The sequence below is a fragment of the Hakea prostrata genome, chromosome 9 (genome assembly GCF_041222555.1).
Source record: "Hakea prostrata isolate BN-2017 chromosome 9, UWA_Hpros_2, whole genome shotgun sequence".
NCBI lineage: Eukaryota > Viridiplantae > Streptophyta > Magnoliopsida > Proteales > Proteaceae > Hakea > Hakea prostrata.
In genome coordinates this window covers 13,307,492-13,328,885 of record NC_142608.1, presented here as the reverse complement: position 1 = coordinate 13,328,885, position 21,394 = coordinate 13,307,492, and the positions used below count along the sequence as shown (strand labels likewise).

Sequence of the window (21,394 nt, the reverse complement as noted above, 5' to 3'; positions counted from 1 at the left end):
AATACCTCTGTTGAAACCAAGTGTTGATTGATTTTGTACAGTGAGAGGCTATGAGGCACAACAGGTGGATTGAAAGGCCTAGCTAAATTGGCATTTTGAAATTTTGGAGCTTGAGGGAATTCGACATTTTGATTAGGAAAAAATTGTGCACTTTGTTTTTGAGGAGCACCAAATTGATTTTGTGTGGAATAATTGCTTAATCCATTTTGGTTTTGCCCTTGAGACCATGAAAAGTTAGGATAACTCTTCCACTCAGGATTGTACGTGTTCTTGTACGGGTTTGGAAACATAGCACTTACATTTTCATGTTGGCTTCCAGAATAGCTAGGGCATTCCTCAATTACATGTGTAGGAGACTGATACCATGCACATATGGCAACAGATTTATCAACAAAAAGTGATTGATTTGGTTGTGGTGGTGCAGCTTTTACTACCAAAGTCTTTAGCTTTTTCAAAAGACTATCTATTTGTGCATCCTTATGAACTTGGCTATCAACAAAATATCCCCTACTAGTCCTTTCAGATTCTTGAGTTGACTCCCATTCTCTAGTTCTATCTGTTAGGTCTAAAAGAAATTCCCAAGCTTTGGAATCATCAGTGAACGATGTAAATCCTGTGGGGCACATAGATTCCAAAAGTTGCTTAGTTTGATAATCAATACCCTCATAAATTATTTGGCATAAATGCCACAATTCTAAACCATGGTGAGGACATTCTTGGAGGAGGCTTTGGAACCTCTCCATTACCTTAGCAAAAGACTCATTGGGTTTTTGACGAAATTGAAGAATGTCATTTCTTATCTTATTTGTCTTGGAGAAATGAAAGAATTTCTTCAAGAATAGGACAATGAATTGTTCCCATGCTATCCAAAGGTAGGCTATAAAACCACTTTTTTGCTTGGTCCTTTAATGCAAAGGCAATAAACCGTAGCCTTACGGCATCATTAGTGAGTTGTTGTACCTTCATAAGGACACAAACATCCTCAAACTTCCTAAGAAACAAATATGCATCTTGATCAGACAACCTATGAAGTTGGGGTAACATAAACAGATAATTAGGTTTAAGTTCAAAATTGTTACCCCTTACGTCAGGTAAACGTATGCAGGAGGGTTGTGCAGACCAAGTTGGGTAAAATCTATCCCTAAGACTCTTAGGTGGAGGTATGTCTCCTATGGCCAAGGTAGATACTTGGACAAGTCGATTGGTGGAATCATGAGTCCAGACACGCATGCACTAACCTCCTAATGCAATTAAAAGCTCTTATGGAAGATGAGTTTTTTTTATTTTTATAATTTTAAATAAAGGAACTAAAGAAAAAAAGAAAATAAATTAAAACAAAAAACATAAGGGGAAGTAATGGATTTCCCACCACAAAGATTGAAACAATGATTCCAAAGCCGTAAGTTGCCGTATAGCTGAACGTTGAATATGTTTGATAGCAAATGAATCCGTATAGTCTTCGGAGCCACCTACAATCCAATCCTAGGGATTCTGCAGTAGAGTGGGGACTACTATACGTTTTTGTTTCTACTCAAGTTAAGAGTAATATCTTTGAAATATATATATATATATATATATATTTTAAACACTTCGATTTACCTAAGAATGAGAAAAATAAGATGGACAAATATCTCCACGACAACGGCGCCAAAAACTTGTTTGCAAAATAAAATAACCACCTAGAATTCAACTTCTTAATAGTAATGCGAGAGTGAAATGATTCAATTTTTGTTAACTAATTACTTAAATTAAACCAACGATCCTAATCCATATCTAATGCAATCGAATTAAAACGAAAAATAAAGCAAACATAACCAATGCATAAATAAAAGACAGGAAAAATAATGCGAACAATAAAAATAAAGGGGAATATAATAATGACTTTGACCGTAGATCCTTAAGGAAATAAGGGGAAAGGATATTAGAGAAAAAGAAATTGCAAAAAGGAAATAACAGAAAGTAAATAACAAAGCAATAAACAAAGCAATAAAAGCAAAAGGAAAACCTTAAGTTGCAAAAGGAGGCACGAGTAAATAGACAAATCAATAAACAAAGCAATAAAAGCAAAAGGAAGAACAGTAAGTAAGTACTGAAATTAAATCCTAAATTAAGAATATGGAGGGGTAGATAGAAGCGGGAATGGAGGAGGGAGAAAAGATTATTGAAGAATCTTACTTACTTGCATCTTCCAAACAAAACTTGAATAAACGATTCGAATCTCAACTAACCCTAACAACCAGATCTAGATCTAGAATAATCTAAATCTGCAATTGCTAGACCCAGAAAGAAAGCGAATCCTCAAACTTGAAACTTGAACTTGAAATTGCATTGATAAAACTAAAGGAATTACACTTGCATAAAAGAAAAATGTTAGGTTTTTTTATTAAAAATCTATATTAAGTTTCAAAATTAGTTTTTTGCATTTCTTTTATTTAATTATTTTGTTAGTGTGTAGGACCCATGAGGTAAGGGTGGCAATGAAGCACCATGAGTAAAGAAGGCCCTTCATGTCCTTGGTTATGAGGCTCTTCATGACATTGGTCATGGGTCTTAAAGGTCTTGGTCATGGTGATGAGGTGGGCTTACTTGAATGATGGAATTTACTCAAATTCTAACTCTTGACCTTCATTTCTCATTTCAACTTCATGACCATTCATGGCCATTACCATGAGTGGGGTTAAGGTCTTTGAATGGATTAAATCCAATTCATTCCAAAGAAGTGAATATGAGAATTACTTCTCCAAGTAGAGGGGAGGTTAGGTCAAGGTGGTTTATTCTCATTAGTGGAGGAGGGACAAGCCATTGATTCTCCCCACTAAGGTGAGGTTTGGGCCTATATAAACCCAACCTTTCCTTGCATGTGGTGTGTAATTGAGACACTCTTCACTCTCACATTATTTGTGTTATAAAGTTAATTTCTTTTTTTGAATTTGTCTAAGTGTTATGCTCTAGCTTTTGGCTCCTTGAAGGGACTAGAAGAACTACTTCATCTTCTAGTTGGAGGTTGCTTTATCTTGGAGGAAGTGGTGCGAAGAACCCTTGGTAGTAGGGTGCATCAATTACCTTAAAGACAGCACTTAAAGTGTGACTCAACCTCATTATTCAGTGGTTCATTCGGTTGCATCATCAAGCTCTCCGGATTGGCTAAGGATCTTCATCTTTCAATTGTGTTGCAATTTCATTTATTGTGTTTTGTAGAATTTGTAATACAATTACCTCCAACAAAAATTTACAACTTCAATCTTTCTAAACATTCAATCTAATAACTAGAACCCACAAATTAATCAAATAACTAGAGAAAACCTAGAGCAAACTAAAGAGAATAGAAAGTGCAAGACTAAAGTAAACTAAAGAGAAAAATAAAGTGTAAACTAGACCTAAGAGGGAGGTAATATTTATAGAAGAAGGACAATAATTTAGAAAATAATAATAATAATAATAATAATAATAATAATAATAATGAGTAAAATAAAAGAAGAAATAAAATAAAGAAAGAAAGAAAGAGCTAAAATTCGTTAGAAATTCAGAGAGAGAATGTGTGGAGAAAAAAAAAAATAATAATAATAAAAAAATAAAAATAGTAACACGTGAAGAGGGAAAGTGGAGAGAAGGAATAAATAAATAAAAAATAAAAAATAAAAACTTAACTTTACTTACACGTAGAGGATGTGGAGAAGAAAGAAAGAGAAAGAGAAAGAGAAAGAGAAAGAGTAAGAGGGGAAGAAGGAAAAAAATATATACTTTTAGGGCCTGTTTGGTTACATGAATCTAGAGATTTGAAATTTTTGAATTCATGAATCTGAGAATTATACCCGTTTGGTTGTAAAAATCTCTAGATTCATGAAATCTAGAGAATCCACATATTTCATTCCACAACCAAACATCTAATTTTATAAATTATAACTCCATAGATTTGAAATCTATAAATTTGAAATCTCTAGTTATTTGAAATCTCCCGACTCATGTAACCAAACAGGCCTTAGAAAATTGATTTTGGAATAAATAAGGAAAATAAAATAGTAAAAGGAATAGAAAGTGGGAAGAAAGAGAAAGAAAAACTAATTAGAGAAATAAAAATAAATCTAACAAAATAATATCTTTTAAGAAAAATAGAAAATCCTAGTCTTTGACTACTTGTGGGCCCCATACAATTCTTTCAATTACAATAAAGAAAAATAAAATTAAAATTCTAATATAATTTTACAAGATATTTTGGAGTTGGCCCATAATCGCATCTTTAGCCCATCATGCTCCAAATCAGGCCCACTTCCGCATTTGAGAATTTGAACAGACCTCTTGACGTATAAAATCGCATGTTTCATACCCAAAACTCCAGATATTCACTAAAGTCCTAAAAGTTCATAAAATCTGCAAAAACAACATAAAACCCAAGGTAGCTCCACTCAAAGTGTTAAAAATGCATGTTTTATGCTCTAAGATTTCACACATAAATGTGCTCATCATGCATCTACCACAATCTTCTTGGAAATTAAGTTAGATGTAGTTGCAAGACATTCATTGCACGCCCTCCATAGAAAGTTCATGATTTTTTGCCATATTTTACACTTCCATATCTCTTTCCAATGTCCTTCACTTAACTTATTCCAACTATGAGTTTTAGATGTTGAAGGGATCTTCTTTTCCTCCTCTAGGTGTTGTACAAGTACTTTATAGGCACTCTTCACTGAGAATCTACCATCTCTACTGCAGCCCCAAACTAGAACATCTTCATTAGAGAACAATGCTAACTTGATGTTTAAGATTGCACTAGCCTCTTCAGGAGAAAACCATCTAGTGATTTCTATGTTGTTCCATGTTCTTGACTGTTGGTCTATCAAGTCTGCCACTTTTGAAATCCCACAATCATCCAGCTTTGTAGAAATAACTTTTGTTGGAAAATGCCATGTCAGTATTTTGCCACATCGGCCTACATTGGTTTTGATGATAACAAACATGAAACTTGAATTCACCATGTTTTGATGATAACAAACATGAATTAGAATTCACCATGGAAAAACATGTTGATACGGAGAAATTATGATCAGACCGGGTTCATACCTGGTCCGACCCTCGACCCCGGTCGAGACGGAGGGAACCGACTCGCTCCCGAGCGAACCGGATCCAGAAGATGGCTTGCTGAAGAAGAAAGCTTATTCGGCTACAAGCGTGCCCTAATCCTACTTATGGATTAGAGTAATTACCCCAATGATGGCAGACTCGAATTAATGGCTGCGGATAATCATCACATAACCTAAAGGTTATCTCAGGAGTTCTCTACTAGTCCAAACTAGTAGAAGTCTATTGCTCAAAGGATCTAACTGTTAAGATCCAACGACTACCCGAAGAAGGCTCAAGTGCATCCAACGAAGGAGATTCGAAGGTACACTCTATATAAACCTCACTACCATACGAGGTGAGGGGATCGAAAACACACAATCTGAGACTCAGGTTCAAATACATACTGATAGATTTAAACTATCAGCGCTCTGCTATCTAGATCACCTTTCCCAGTTCTTCATTCCTTAGCTCTGTGCTTCTAGCAGGGCCGTTTATGATTAAGTTCATCAATTGACTTAGCCTTCGGAGGTGGACTCTCGACCCCAGCGATCGGGCCACATCTGACGCTTTCGTTTGCAGGTCATCACGAGGAGATCTAAGGGTTGAGCAGATTTTGGACGCATCATTTGGCGCCGTCTGTGGGAAACGACTTGAAAAGCCATGGTGACTAGATCAGCAGCCGCAGCAGCTACTGCACAGCGCAATTCCGGTGTTCAGATCCCTGGAGCGAATAATCCAGATATTCCCCAGAAAGCAAAATCCTATCGAGGTAGATGGTGGCCAGGGAGGACGTAATCCTCCTCTTGATACACTCCAAGATCAATTGGATCAGGTAAAGATTCAACTCTTGGAGGTGAGCCAAGCACTCCGCATGCTCACCAGACGAGTGGTTTTACCACAAGAACCTGATCAGCGCGATTCAGGGAGACGTGCATTGCCACATGACCAGAGATTGGCTGAAGACCGGAATATCGGTCAGAATTTTCGTGAAGGAGACCGAGGACTTAGGAGGATTGATGATCAACCTAGGCGAGATGATCGGTTCGACAGACCGCAAGAGAGTACAACTGATTCAAACACAAGGTTGGATACAGGGGTAAGAACTCACTCACCCACTATCAGAAGAACCGTTCATGATGATCGAGCAGTTCGCGACGAGCGGAATGCTCGGGAAGGACGGGCTGTTTGTGATGATCGAGTAGCACGGGATGATCGTGTTAATCGAGGTCGTGATCATATTGCTGAAGATCACCCGACCCAGATTGGTTAGGAATTGGCCAACATCAATGAGAAATTAGGGCAGTTGGCTAAGGGAAGAATAACTGAGGATATTTACTCAATCATTCGGAAAGACTCCTTTTGCCGAGCCAATTGTGGGATATCAGTTTCCCTGTAACTTCCGTTTGCCTACCTTTTCAACATTCGATGGCTCCGGAGATCCAACAGCTCACATCGGCTATTACCAAAAGACCATGGCGAGTTTCGGAGTAATTTCGATGAAATTTTATGCGGTGGTTTTTGGTTCATCTCTAACTGGAGCAGCACAAAAGTGGTTTTCAAACCTCCCCTCTAGAAGGATCGTAAACTTTGACGAATTGGCGCGCCAATTCATAGGGCGATTCCAGAGTGGAATATAGGTCAAGAAAACGGAAGAAACCTTGTTTACTGTCAGACAAGGAAAGAACGAATCAATCAGAGAGTTTCTGAAAAGATTCAACAAAGTAACGATGGAGATAGAAATTTGGATGAGCAAGTAGCCAAAACTGCTCTATTCACGGGACTCACTAATCGGAAACTCCTGGAGTTATTACTATAGGATATGCCTGCGACTTATGCTGACTTGGTACAGAGATGCCAGAAGCAGGCTGAAGTCATGGAGATTCTAGATGCGCGCCAAGGAGATAATAAAGTCTCCAATAAGGAACAGAAGGCTCCTGAGCAGAAGCAGAAGCCAAAGAAAAATGTCCGTGATCGGGTTGGAAAATCTTAGGCTTGGCGCCAAAGGTCCCCCGGTAAAAGTGAGTACACTCCATTGAATGTTCCTCGGGCTGATATTTTAAATATCCTCAAAAGAAAAAATATTTTGAAGTGGCCGCCTAAAATTCTTTTGAAACCCGGAGAGCAACAGGATCGAGAAAAGTATTGCCGATTCCACAAGGATTATGGTCATTATACTAAAGACTGTCATCATTTGAAAGCTGATATTGAGAGATTAATATCTTAGGGACATCTGTCTAGTTTTGTTAGCAGAAGGAGGGAGGAGCCACGTGAGCCACGTACGGCTGCTCCTAAAAGGGATCGTTCGGTTAGTTCGGAACGATCAAGGGAGGCCCCGAAGTCTAAAAAGGGCAAGGAGGTGATTGAAGCTACTCGGTCACCGACCCTTACCATCTTCGGGGGACCAGAGCCCGAATCACTCCGGAGTCTGAAAACAAAATCCAAATTTGTTGGAACCGGAGAGACGCAGAAGCGGAAGAAGCTGAATGGTGAAGATTCTATCACCTTTAGCGAGGAGGACGAAAGAGATGTTTGTTTACCTCATGATGATGCCATAGTCATCAAGGTAGAGATTGCAGATCGGGAAGTGCATAGAGTTTTGATTGATACAGGGTCTGCAACTGACCTAATTTCTTACGAAGTGTATCAAAAATTGAAGGTGGATCAGGACTTGATGAAACCTTCATCCACACATCTATATGGTTTTGCAGGGTTATCTGCAGTGGCGGAAGGATCGGTCCAGTTGGACTTATCTATTGGAAGTTCTCCTAAGGAAACAACCGTCCGAATCAATTTTTTGGTGGTTCGGGAACTGCCAGCTTATAATATGATCCTCGGGGGACCATCTTTATCCAAGATAGGTGCTATTGTTTCGACAAAGCACCTGAAGATAAAATTTCCGACTGATATGGGAATTGGTCAAGTCTCCTCTGACCAGAAGATCTCTCGGCAGTGTTACGTTGCCTATTTAAAAGACAAGGAGGGCTCAAGGAAGGTAACTGCCCAACCTATAGAAGTTCGAGACGATCGGGAAGAGGCAGAGATGCAAAGACCCGAACCAGTGGAGAAGCTGGAACAAATCCAGTTGTGTACCGAGGGTGAGAAAAAGATTACTTATATCGGGTCTGAACAGCTGGAGGAATTTAAAGATGAGTTGAAGTTATTTCTTCAACAGAATAAAGATGTATTTGCATGGTCTACTGAGGACATGCCAGGAATCGATCAGGCCATCGCAGAGCACAAACTCTGGATAGATCCTAAGGCGAAACCAGTGATATAGAAAAGAAGAAATTTCTCCATTGAAAAATATGAAGCCGTTCGTAGCGAAGTTGAAAAACTTAAGAATTCTTGTTTCATAGAACCAATTGAATGCCCAACTTGGTTGGCCAACGTGGTAATGGTAAAAAAGGCGAATGGGAAGTGGAGGATGTGTACAGACTACACAGATCTTAACAAGGCTTGCCCTAAAGATTGTTATCCGTTGCCTTGGATTGACCTCTTGATAGATGCGACTGCAGGATATGAAACTTTAAGTTTCATGGATGCCTACTCAGGGTATAATCAGATCCTTATGAATAAGGAGGATGAGAAGTATACGGCTTTCATGACTAATCGTGAAAGCTATTATTATAAGGTCATGCCTTTTGGCCTGAAGAATGCAGGAGCAACATATCAGAGGGCCGTCAACAAGATTTTCAAAGAGCTTATAGGAAAGAATGTTGAAGCTTATGTTGACGACATGCTAGTGAAAAGCTTTACAAAAGCAAAATCATATTGCAGATTTGACTGAGGTATTCTCAGTACTGCGAAAATATCAAATGAAGCTAAACCCAGAAAAGTGTGCCTTTGGAGTCTCCTCGGGCAAATTTTTGGGCTTCATGGTATCACAGAGGGGAATTGAGGCTAATCCCCGCCAAAATACAAGCTCTGGTTGATGTGGAGGCTCCCAAAACTGTTCATGATGTGCAGTGTTTAACAGGGAGAGTTGCTGCTTTGAATCGATTCATCTCCAAGTCTGGAGAAAAATGTTTGCCTTTCTTTAAGGCACTTAAAGACCTGAAGGGCAGCAAGGAAGCAAAATGGACTGAAGAGTGCCAGAAAACTTTCGAGGAGTTAAAAGAAGCACTTGGACAACCACCGATCTTGTCCAGACCAGAGAAGGGGGAAATATTACAGCTATATCTAGCGGCGTCCCTTTCAGCGGTCAGTGCAGTACTTGTTCGTGAAAAAGATAAAAAACAGTGGCCGATTTACTATGTAAGCCACGTGTTGCTAGATGCGGAGACAAGATATTCACAGATTGAGAAGCAGGCTCTGGCTCTCATGATGGCCATTAGGAAGCTAAGGCCATATTTTCAGGCTCATCCAATTGAGGTATTTACAACTTTTCCTCTTAGTAAAGTTCTTAATAAACTTCATTTGTCTGGAAGGATGGTGTCCTGGTCAGTTGAACTCAGCGAGTTCCAAGTGAGCTTTAAGCCCAGAACTGCAATCAAGGCTCAAGCATTAGCCGATTTTGTAGTAGAGACTACTGCACCGGTGGAATCCACCATCGAGGATCCCATTATACCAACCACTTGGGAGGTATATTTGGATGGTTCGAGTAATAAAGATGGAGCAGGAGCTGGAAATCTATTAAAAAGTCCAGCAGGATTTATTATTCGATATGCTTTGAGATTTGCATTTGAAGCAAGTAATAACGAAGCAGAATATGAAGCTCTGATAGCAGGACTTCGGTTGTCAAAAGCATTATCTATTGCAGATGTTACTATTTATAGTGACTCTCAACTTATAGTCAACCAAGTCCAGTGGGAGTATGGTATTAAAGAACCACGCTTGCAGAAATATCAAGAGATAGTGCAGGCATTTCAAAACCAATTTCGGAATTTGAAGATATCTCAGATTTCGAGGAATGAAAATTCAGTGGCAGATGAGCTATCCCGACTAGCCAATGCCAAAGAAAAGAATCTAGACCCTTCGGTCTATATTGAAGAGATAACTTTTCCAAGTTATCATGAGAAAGAAATTTCTTATATTGAAGCAGAACGTTGCTGGATGGATCCGATAATCGAGTATCTAAGAGATGACAAATTACCTGAGGATCCAAAAGAGGCAAAGTTGATCAAGATTCGATAAGCTAGATTTGTCATTCAGAATGGGAGACTATACAAAAGATCTTATTCTGGACCCTTATGAGATGTATAGGCCCCAAAGGAGCAAAATCAGCTTTGGCTGAGGTTCATGAAGGAATTTGTGGAGCTCACATGGGTGGACGAGCTCTGGCTCACAAAATTCTGAGACTTGGGTTATATTGGCCTAAAGTCCAAGAGGCTGCTATGGAATATGTTCGTCGATGTGGTAACTGTCAAACTCATGCTACAGTATCGAAGCGTCCAGCGGAAACCATGACTTCAATTCTAGATCCCATTCCCTTTGCGATGTGGGGAATTGATATCATGGGCAAATTCACCAAGGCATCAGGCGGACGGGAATATCTGATAGTAGCAATTGATTACTTCACAAAATGGGTTGAAGCTAGTGCACTGGCAGCAATTACTGAGAAAAAAGTGGAGAAATTCGTGCTTGAATCAATCATATATCTCTTTGGGATTCCAAAGATTATCGTCACTGACCATGGTACTCAGTTTGACTGTCCGCAATTTGAGCAATTTTGCGGAACATATATAATCGAGCATCGTATGTCCTCAGTGGCATACCCCCAGAGCAATGGACAGGTAGAGGTTACTAACCGAACGCTACTGGAAGGAATAAAGAGAAGACTCGAAGCTGACAAAGCTTCTTGGGTCGAAGAACTTCATAATGTACTGTGGGCTTATAGAACTACGGTTCGAACACCCACAGGAGAAACTCCATTCAGGTTGGCATATGGATCCGAAGCATTGGCACCAGTGGAGATAATAGCGGGGACATTAAGGGATCGTGAGTTCGAGGAAAAAGCAAATGAACAAGGACTGCTTGATAGTCTTGATCTGTTGGACGAAGTTCGGGCAAAAGCAATAGCACGAACTCAACATTATCAAAGAAGGATAGCGTCTCATTATAATACTCGAGTGAAGAATCGTCGGTACTTAGCCGGAGATTTGGTGTTGAGAAACACCCTAGCTTCCGACCCGCGTCACCAAAGAAAATTGGACCCTTCCTGGGAAGGACCTTATATGGTTGTAAAACCAGTTGGTTCAGGAGCTTACAAGCTGAAGAACATCAACACCCAGAAAGAGTTGGATCGTTCGTGGAATGCCAGGCATCTCAAAAAGTTTTATCCTTGATGATGATTTCAATTTTGTTCGCGATGTAATCATTTTCAACTCAATCAATGCAATTTTTGGCTTTCAACAAACTATCTTTTGATTGGGGGGCATCATACACTACATTCAAGAACAAGATCCAACTATAAGGCATCGGATGAAAATTCGTGTGGGTCCTTCAACACTTATGGAATTTTTTCGGACTTTCTTAAGTCGAGGCATCGGATGAAAATCCGAGTGAGTTCCTTTCGCAAGGCGTCGGTTTGAAACCCGAGTAAGTTCCTTCAAGACTTATTGAATTTTTGAATTATCCTTAAGTAAAGGCATCGGTTTAAAACCCGAGTGAGTTCCTTCTCAGACTTATTGTATTTCTCTTGAAATCTTTAAGTAAAGGCATCGGTTTAAAACCCGAGTGAGTTCCTTCTCAGACTTATTGTATTTCTCCGGAAATCCTTAAGTAAAGGCATCGGTTTAAAACCCGAGTGAGTTCCTTCTCAGACTTATTGTATTTATCCGGAAATCCTTAAGTAAAGGCATCGGTTTAAAACCCAAGTGAGTTCCTTCTCAGACTTATTGTATTTCTCCGGAAATCCTTAAGTAAAGGCATTGTTTCAAACAACTAAGACCTAATTCAACAGCAATTCAAGTGAATAGCAAAGCTCAAGATGAAGTTAATTTCTTATTTCTTCAAAAGATCAAAAGAGGCCAATATCAAAACAATTACAAAAGCTGGATACAATCTTCGGTCAAAAAAGAAAGTCATCATCGGTGACTGTTAAGAAGTTATACAAGATCGACGCGACTTTGCTAGAACAAACATATGAGTCAACCATTGGTGTGGATTCAAGGTAAAGAAGAGAAGAAATGAGGATTACAAAAAATATTTCGGTATGCATAAAATCCTCCGCAATTTCATACTCTTTGTCCAGCTTGTCCAGGAGAAGTATGGTCCTCAACCAAACTTGCATTCAAGACGAGCTCGTCATAATTGACTTCTTCCAAGGGAGAATAAACAAGAGAATCTTCCAGATAATGCATAATATCTGGATCGGAAGGTGGAGGATCAATCTTATCTTTGGTCCAGTCGGGAGGAGAAATACCCAGGTCGGTAAATACTTCAGGATGGCAAACAACACTGTAGGGAGTAGTATCAAAATGAAGATCCTTCCTTAATATTGATTCCCATACTTCGTTCTCACCATCCCGGTACGCCTGCAAGTTATAAGCATTTAGCATATCAACAAAGGGCTTACTGTGTAAATACTTGAAGACGCAGGCTCTGCGAACATTAGTTGGAAGGGATTCGGGCAAAGGAACGACAGCTTGCCTTTGAGGTAACATTTCAGATCCTTTGGCTCCTGACTTTCCAACTGCTCGCTCCAGTCGCCGGATCTTCTCCTTGGCATCATCCAAGTCCGACTGAAGACGACCGATCATTGAATTCTTTTCTCTTGCCACCTCCCAAGCTAGTTTCCGAAGGCGAGCAATCTCAGCGTCTTTAGCTTCAGAGATTTCCTGAAGCTTGGAAACTTCATTGCTCAACCTACTGAGCCTAGAAACTGCTTCCACTTGGTTGTGGAAGTTACCAGCAAGACTCCTGCAAACAACTTCCGAGTTAAAAAGGAGCAGATGAGTAATTTTTTAGAATCAGAAGATAATGAAGAAAGACTTACATCACCAGTGACTTCGAGCAGCAGTACACCATTCCAACGCTCTGTCAAACTCGTTTGACACTAATTCAGGCAAAGGATGAGAAGGATGAGCTACATCAAGAGAAGGATGAGCTGCATCACTTATCACCCGACGGCGCTTCCTAGTGGCAAAATCCTCCAACTCGGAAGGAGAGGAGGAGGATGCCAAACAAGCACTAGAATTGGAAATAGGAGCAACACCTGCTGGGACCACACCTTCATCAGATGCCAACATAGTTGCCTCAGATGCCCGAAGGGTCTCCTTCGGGGGTGCACCAACATTCTCACCAGCAGGGGCGTCGGCAGCACCATCAGCAACGGAGTGATCAAGATCTTCCTGGGAAAGACGAGCAATCACTTCGGGCAAAAAAGAGGCAGAGGACGGCATCAATAGAAACTGTGGATATCTGACTTGAAGATTCACCGACAGCAGTCGCCTTACGCTTGGAGGATTCACTAGCTGAAACCACCTAACTGGCCCCAACCATCACCGACGGAACGATTTTCTTGCTAGACTTCGCTCTGATAAAGTTCGGGTTGATCTTGGGAGCCACTATGCAAACAAACAAGCCGTATCAGTACAGAAATCAAACGACGACAAAAAGAGGGAAAACCCTAGTTTTCTATCACTTCTGAAAAAACCAAATAACTAAACCCCAAGTATTACTACTATGCAGTTTACTCAGGGGGGAAGTGGGGAAAGAGATGAGTAATCAAGAAACTCACTTGTTCAGAAGTTGATAGAGCTATTGTTGGAGTACGAGGAATACGGAAGCAGGCCGAAGGACGGAATGTCGCTTTAGCACTTTAGCAAATCTAACTTGCAGATAGCACGATAGATGGAGAGTACCCACGAAGGCTTTAAATAGCCTCAGGTATTAAGACGACGGTTGAAGGCTAAGGACAACCGACGACCTAGATCGAAATGACGCTTCGAAATCCGCAGAAAGCAAGATCAACGGTCGGAGGGATGCCACATGGAAACATGTGGAAACGAGCACCTGACGTAGAGATACCTCCAATCGTCGCACCGCCATTAAAATAATGGATGTATTTTCGATTCATTGAAAACAGTGAATGGTATACAAAAGCAAGAAAAAGTTTGAACTTCGCAGAAGGGAAACATGCGGACTTTGCAATAAATGAAGTAGTGGGGAAGATTAATGCATCTTTCCGAAATGCATCTTCACAATATTTCTACAAGATTATTATTCGGCGAGGAATGTAAAGTTAAGTGATAAGTTTTATCATTTATACTTTGATATTCAAGGCAAGATTTCGGCAGGAGACGGGGAAATGCAAAGGCCAACATGAAAAAGAAATGTCTATTCATTAATAAGAGGGTAAATCTTTACAATAAAAGATAACTCCCTAAGCCTCTTCTTCATTGTTGCCCGAGGGACCCTGGTCGGGAGGACTTTTCTCAGGATCTTGAGAAGAGCCTTCCTCAAGAATGGCATCGGCAGAGTCCTCTACAGCAGCAACTTGAGACTCGGCTTGTGATTTCTCCTCTGGAAGCGCCAGCTCGTCAGCCAGGTATGCCTCATATTGAGGGTCAGCTGGAAAAGGATCATCTTCTTCCCGAGCCCAGTCCGGGAGATCCATGCCAACTTTCCCGAAGACCTCTTTGTGGCACACCTCACGAAAGGGAGCAGTATCGAAGGAAGGGATTGATGCGAGAATTCGCTCCCAAACGTCGTTCTGCCCCAAGCGATAAGCTTGAATGTTGTAGGCACCTAGCAGCTCGGAGAAAGGTACGCTGTTCAGGTATTTCCGAACACACTCCTTCCGAAGCTCTGGCTTTATATGCTCGGGCTTGCTAGGGATCGCCAACTTCAGATGTTTTTTCGAGCTCCCTGCATTTGAATTCAAGCCTGTCACCGAACAACATGGCAGCTGCTTTTTGCTTCCTGGCCTCACGCTCGGCAGCAGCGGCATGAATCTTCGAAGCTTCGAGGGCCTCCTTGAGGGAGATCACTTCTTCCTCATGCTTTTTCTGCAGCTCCTCGGCAGCTGCAGTCAGCCGGTCTATTTCAGAATTGGCCTTGGCCAAATTCTCCTCACAGGTTTGCAGCAAGGAGTTGGTGCGACCAACCCGGCTCAATGCTTCCATGTGTTGATAAAAGCTCAACACATCATTCCCGGGAAGGCGGAAAATATCAGAAGAAGTCATAAGAAATTATGAAAAAATAAGTAAGCAAGAAGACCGATACCTTGTAGATTGACTAACAAGGGAGATGTCATCCAGGGCTTCAAATTCCTGGCGATCAGAAGGAGCAAGACTGAGGGAGCTCCACTCTGCAGCTTTCTCAGGATCCCGAGTCACCCTGTCGGTCGGCCTTCGGGGTCCACCGGGGGTGAAAACCTCCTCACAATCCGTTGAAGCTTTGGATTTTTTATGGGAGGAAGCATCAATTGTGTCATGCCTCCTTTTGGTTCGGGCGGAGGAAGAGACATTAGACCTCTCCACCATCGGTTTTTTCCCTTTACCCGAAGCATCAGCCACGGGCCTGATATTCCTGATACCCCTATAAGAGGGGTCGGGAGAGGGAACAGAAGCCTCTTGATCTACGGTCAAGGCTCTGGGTGATCGTTGCTCGGCTGTCACAACGGCCCTAGCGGCCTTCACTCGCAGGTTCTCAGGGTTCATTCTTGGAGGCACTGCAAAGAAGAATGACAAGAGTCGAATTAAAGACATATCACTTCAAGTAAAATTAAAGGATGGTGGTTAGAAGCTCACAATGAGCCAAGCCCCAGTACTGAAGAATGGAGTTATACTCCACTTCAAGTCCATGTATCTCTTGATACCATGGAATGGATTTGATCTTCCTGACGGCCGCCTCGTCTTCTCTGGATAAGGGAAGGCCTCGGTTATTCTCGGAAGAAGAAGTACACCTCCTCCAGGCGGTTGGGAAGTTAAGATCTGATGGAGGCGCTCGACAGAAAAAGTATCGTTCGCGCCATCTTTTGTGGTTAGAAGGGCAAGTTCCTTTAACAAGAATGCTGCCCCTCCAATCAAATTCAGCCTTATTGCGTTTGGAATGAAAAACCCATCTGGGAGGATGGGAGATAGAAAGAACATGAAAATGTACAAAGAGAGAAAGAGATGGCGTAATGCCAAGTTCAAAACACAAACCCAAGAAACCGACGATGAGACGCCAGCTATTGGGGAGGAGCATTCTGGGACAAATGTCCCAATGATTCAGAACTGTGGAGAACAAAGGATTAAAAAGGGAAAGCGAACCCCGCTTTCCAGGTGCATCTATATACAGAGAAAATTCACCCGAAATGGTTGAATCAACCCTCTCATCAGGGTGGGGAGCCCTAACCTGATAAGAGGAAGGAAAATCAAAATCTTGGATGGCTGAAAGAAGGGTTTCCTCATTATAAATGGAGGGAACAGAGCCAGGTCCACCATCGGACCTGGAAGTTTGAGGCTGCCTAGAAGACTTGACAATCTTGGAAGATCCAAACTCGAGGAGGGCAGGAGAAGTTTCGGTTTTTCTTTCTAAACCTTTTTGAGAAACTTCAACAAACTTGCGCCAGAGGATAGTTAGGGTTTTGTTATCACTATCCGACTGTTCGGGAGCAGGAGAAGCAAAAGCCTCACTACTATTACCAACACTGGGTACCATAGAAGCCCCATCGTCCGCCATTACTTGTTTCAGTAAACTACAAAAAGAAAAAGACCAGTAAACTTACTGATTCAATGAGGCGGAAGCTTGAGAGCAAGAAGGCGCGAAGCAGACAACAAAGGTTCAAATTCCAGACAGGAAGAATGAAACCTACGAAGACAACGAACCACTTTTAAAACTCCCGCACGAGTGTTCGGGAACCTGAACGATCAAGATTGATTCAAAATCAACGATCGAGATTGAAAGACGTTTTGAAAGTTTGAACTCACGAATCCGAAATAGGCGTTCGAAAACCGTCGCTTGGATGACGTGAGCCACGATAGATCAACTGCAAGGAGATACGTGGCCTTACACTCACAACGCTCGAGGAAAAGTGACCACCGCATTAAATGTGATATGACATTTAATGAAGCACTTAGAGATTATCACCTGACAAAGAACCCAGTTAAAAACCAAGCCCTCGGGATCGACCGAACGCTTGGTCTCGGGGGCTCGTGATACGGAGAAATTATGATCAGACCGGGTTCATACCTGGTCCGACCCTCGACCCCGGTCGAGACGGAGGGAACCGACTCGCTCCCGAGCGAACCGGATCCAGAAGATGGCTTGCTGAAGAAGAAAGCTTATTCGGCTACAAGTGTGCCCTAATCCTACTTATGGATTAGGGTAATTGATGGCAGACTCGAATTAACGGCTGCGGATAATCATCACATAACCTAAAGGTTATCTCAGGAGTCCTCTACTAGTCCAAACTAGTAGAAGTCTATTGCTCAACGGATCTAACTGTTAAGATCCAACGACTACCCGAAGAAGGCTCAAGTGCATCCAACGAAGGAGATTCGAAGGTACACTCTATATAAATCTCACTACCATACGAGGTGAGGGGATCGAAAACACACAATCTGAGACTCAGGTTCAGATACATACTGATAGATTTAAACTATCAGCGCTCTGCTATCTAGATCACCTTTCCCAGTTCTTCATTCCTTAGCTCTGTGCTTCTAGCAGGGCCGTTTGTGATTAAGTTCATCAACTGACTTAGCCTTCGGAGGTGGACTCCCGACCCCAGCGGTCGGGCCACATCTGACGCTTTCGTTTTGCAGGTCATCACTAGGAGATCTAAGGGCTGAGCAGATTTTGGACACATCACATGTAAATAACATGCATATGAATGAGTGTCTCTTTGCTATTAATTATCATTCATATTTTCCAATCATTCATGCGTTTATCATCATCAAAAAGGGGGAGATTGTTGGGAAATGCTATGAATAAGCATGAATTACTAATGGCTATATGGAGTTGTGATGTTTTTGTTCAAGATGAGAACAAGTGGACCAACTCCAAGTCAAAGCCATATGCTCAAGTCAAAGCCAAGATCATGCCAAAATGGACATGAAGTCTAAGTCAAGATGACCATGCCAAGATGGACATGAAGACCGTTGCACAAAATCAAGTCGAAGATCAAGACATAGGCTGAATTAGGGCTTAGGACACTCTTGCATACACATTCATGTAAATGAATCAATTATATGTAATTCATATTACTAGAGTGACCTAGGATATGTTAGTGAGGTGTACAATGCTTAGGGTTGACTAAAAAATCCAAAAACCCAAGCCATATCCCAACCCCAACTTAATTCAGGAAAACAAAGCTCAGACAGTCGACCGTCTAGTTTTGGCATCTTTGTGTTTTCAACCACAGAAGGCCAGACGGACTACCGTCTGGGCAGACAGCTGACTGTTTGGCCCTGACTTAACCAGTAACGGCTAGTTTACAACGGCTCTTTTCCAGACGGCTGATCGTCTGGCCCTGACTTAGCCAATAACGGCTAGTTTACAACGGCTCTTTTCCAGACGGCTGACCGTCTGGGCTAAAAACAAGACAAAAATTATTTCCGTTTTCTATCCGTTGGAGATTGGCTTTAGGCACTCAAAGGTGCTCTATATAAGCCCAATTCACCTCATTTGAGAGTCTGAACACATACACTTGATCACCCACTCCCCAAGTGATCCTAAGCTCTCAAATTGCAGGAAAGCCTTGTGCTTTGCCTTTCACCTTCTCCCCAAATTTGAAGAACATTCCAAGGTATTAAGCAAGCTTGTGGAAACCAAGCTTGAGGTGACTAAAGGCGTTGTGCTTTGCCTCTCACCCTCTTTCAACCTTGAGGAACAATACCAAGGTGTTAAGCAAGCTTGTAGAAGCCAAGCTTGAAGTGATTGAAGGCGTCGGTGGTGCATACATTTATAATTGAGCATACAACTCTTATTGCATCATACACACGCAAGAGGTAAAGTGTCACACCTCTTGTAAGGTAACATCCTTCCTTTGTAACTGTTTCAATTCTAGTCTAGATTGGTAGATTAAAATTGGTCATTGAGTGCTCTTGCCCGTGAACAAAGATTGCTTGGGTACTCTTGCCCGTGAACAAAGATTGCTTGGGTGCTCTTACCCGTAAACAAAGATTGTTAAGGGGTGCTTTTGCCCTACTTGCTAAACAAAGATTGTAAATGGTTCTCTTGCTCCGTAACAAAGATTATTATAAGGGTTTGATCTCTACCCATTGTATTAAAAGAGAATCAATAGTGGAATACTCTCTTGAGGCCAAAAGAGGAGTGGACGTAGACTTGTATAATCGAACCACTATAAATCCCGTGTTGTGGTTGCTTGAAATTGTCAAATTCGTTTGAATTTTCAATTTACATTGTATTTTCGCATGAACCACAAAATAGGGATATTGCACTAGTTGCAACCGAGAATGACCCCCCGAGGTTGCACCAACAACTTTGAACTTCTTAAGTGTAGGAATCCATGGATCTTTCCACATATCAATATGGTCTCCCATTCCTATTTTCCAAATCAGCCATTTTTTGAGAACTTCTCTACCTTCAATGATACTTCTCCATGCCCATGATGGAATATTTCCCGATCTTGCCTCCAAAATTGTTGTAGTTGGGAAATAGATCTTTTTAAGAAATTGAGCCCAACATGCATCGGGTTGAGAGAGAAGTCTCCAAGCTACCTTGCTTATCATAGCTTTGTTTTGCATTAATGGATCCTTAAAACCCCCCTTTGCCTTTTCCTTGCACAATATTTTTCAAGACATCCAATGTATTTTTGCCTTTTCCTTTGTCCCTCCCCAAAAGAATCTTACAGCCTGTGCTTTCACCTTATTGTGGATGGAGTTTGGTATTTTAAAGTGAGAGGTGGCATAGATAGAAGATGGAAGAGCCACAGCTTTTAAGAGTACTTCTCGACTAGTTTGATTCAAGAGCTTGTGTGTCCGTCCTTGGAATCGAATCTCCGCCTTATCACTAAGGGAGTGAAATAATGCCCTTAGATATCCCAAAATCTGTTGGAAGACCTAGATATTTGGTTGGCCCTTCTCCATAGGATACCTTCAGAATTTTTGAGAACCACCTCTTTACTCTTTGCAAAGTATTGGGGCTAAAGCATACATTGGACTTGTTGCAGTTTATCAGCTGGTCAAAAGCTTTGCAATAAGCATTGATTCCTTCTTTTAAAGCATGGACACTCTTAAAGTTTACTTCTGAGAAAAGTACACAGTCATCTGCAAATATCAAATGTGTGAGTGGATCCATTCTTCCCTTGATGCAAATTCCTTTAATTTATCCTCTTCTTTCTCCAAGTGTGATCATCTGAGTCAGACCTTGTGAACACAGGACAAAAAGTGATAGTGATAAAGGGTCTCCTTGCCTTAGAACTCTTTCTGGAGTTACCATAAATCTCTCAAATCCATTAATTAAAAAAGAGTATCTCACAGATGATACATTTAATATTTAATCAACAAATTTAATATTAAACCCCAACTAAGTAAGAATGGACTGACTCAGATGTGAAGAGAATAATTAATTGAAAAAAATGAATTGATTGGAATGCATTATCATTACTCATTTCGTTGGAATAGATGGAACCCAATGATCTAGATCAAGAAATGATGAAGAAAAAAATTAAAATTAACATGCGGTGAGCGTGGATCGAACACGCGACCTTCAGATCTTCAGTCTGACGCTCTCCCAACTGAGCTATCCCCGCACTCAAGATATTGCACCAGCCAGGAATCGAACCCGGGTCTGTACCGTGGCAGGGTACTATTCTACCACTAGACCACTGGTGCTTCTTGGCTTTAAGCACACAATCTAATAATAAATCAACTCTTTTTTTTTTTGGGTACAAAGGGGCTTTATTAAGCCGAGGGATGGGGATATTAATATTGCTTCAGCGAGATTCAAACCCACGACCTCTTCACTAAGAGATGTTGGTTTCAACCACTAGAACAGATCTGCGTTGGCTACCTCAATTCAACTCTATCATATGCTCTTTTCATGTCCAGTTTGAGGGTCAACATTGCCTTCTTTAGCTTCATGAGCCATAAATATATTATCTGAGATGAGTTGGTCTTTCACAAAGGTTGTCTGGGCTGAAGGAACAAAATCAGGTAACAGGGAGTGGAGTCTGGATGCTAGCACTTTAGTAGCCACCTTCACTTCAACACTGCATAGGCTTATTGGTCTAAATTCCTCTACAAGCTCAGGAGCATCCTTCTTTGGTATTAAGCATACCAAGGTATTCGCACCCTCGAGGAGGAAACTTGATGAAAAAAAATAACACACGAATTTAAACAATTCATCATGCTCACAGAATTTTTGAAAAAAAAAAGGAGGAAAACCATCAACACCAGGGTTTTTCAAGGGACCCATAGCATACAAGGCAATTTTTACTTCATCA

At 41.3% G+C, this 21,394-nt stretch overlaps 2 non-coding genes across 2 annotated transcripts; both read right to left on the bottom strand.

Moving 5' to 3' along the window:
* Positions 1-20,628: 20,628 nt before the first annotated feature.
* On the bottom strand, positions 20,629-20,701 carry TRNAF-GAA (transfer RNA phenylalanine (anticodon GAA)). Its single transcript has one exon. It is a non-coding gene; the product is annotated as a tRNA-Phe (tRNA).
* Positions 20,702-20,712: 11 nt separating this feature from the next.
* TRNAG-GCC (transfer RNA glycine (anticodon GCC)) lies at positions 20,713-20,783 on the bottom strand. Its single transcript has one exon. It is a non-coding gene; the product is annotated as a tRNA-Gly (tRNA).
* Positions 20,784-21,394: the final 611 nt, after the last annotated feature.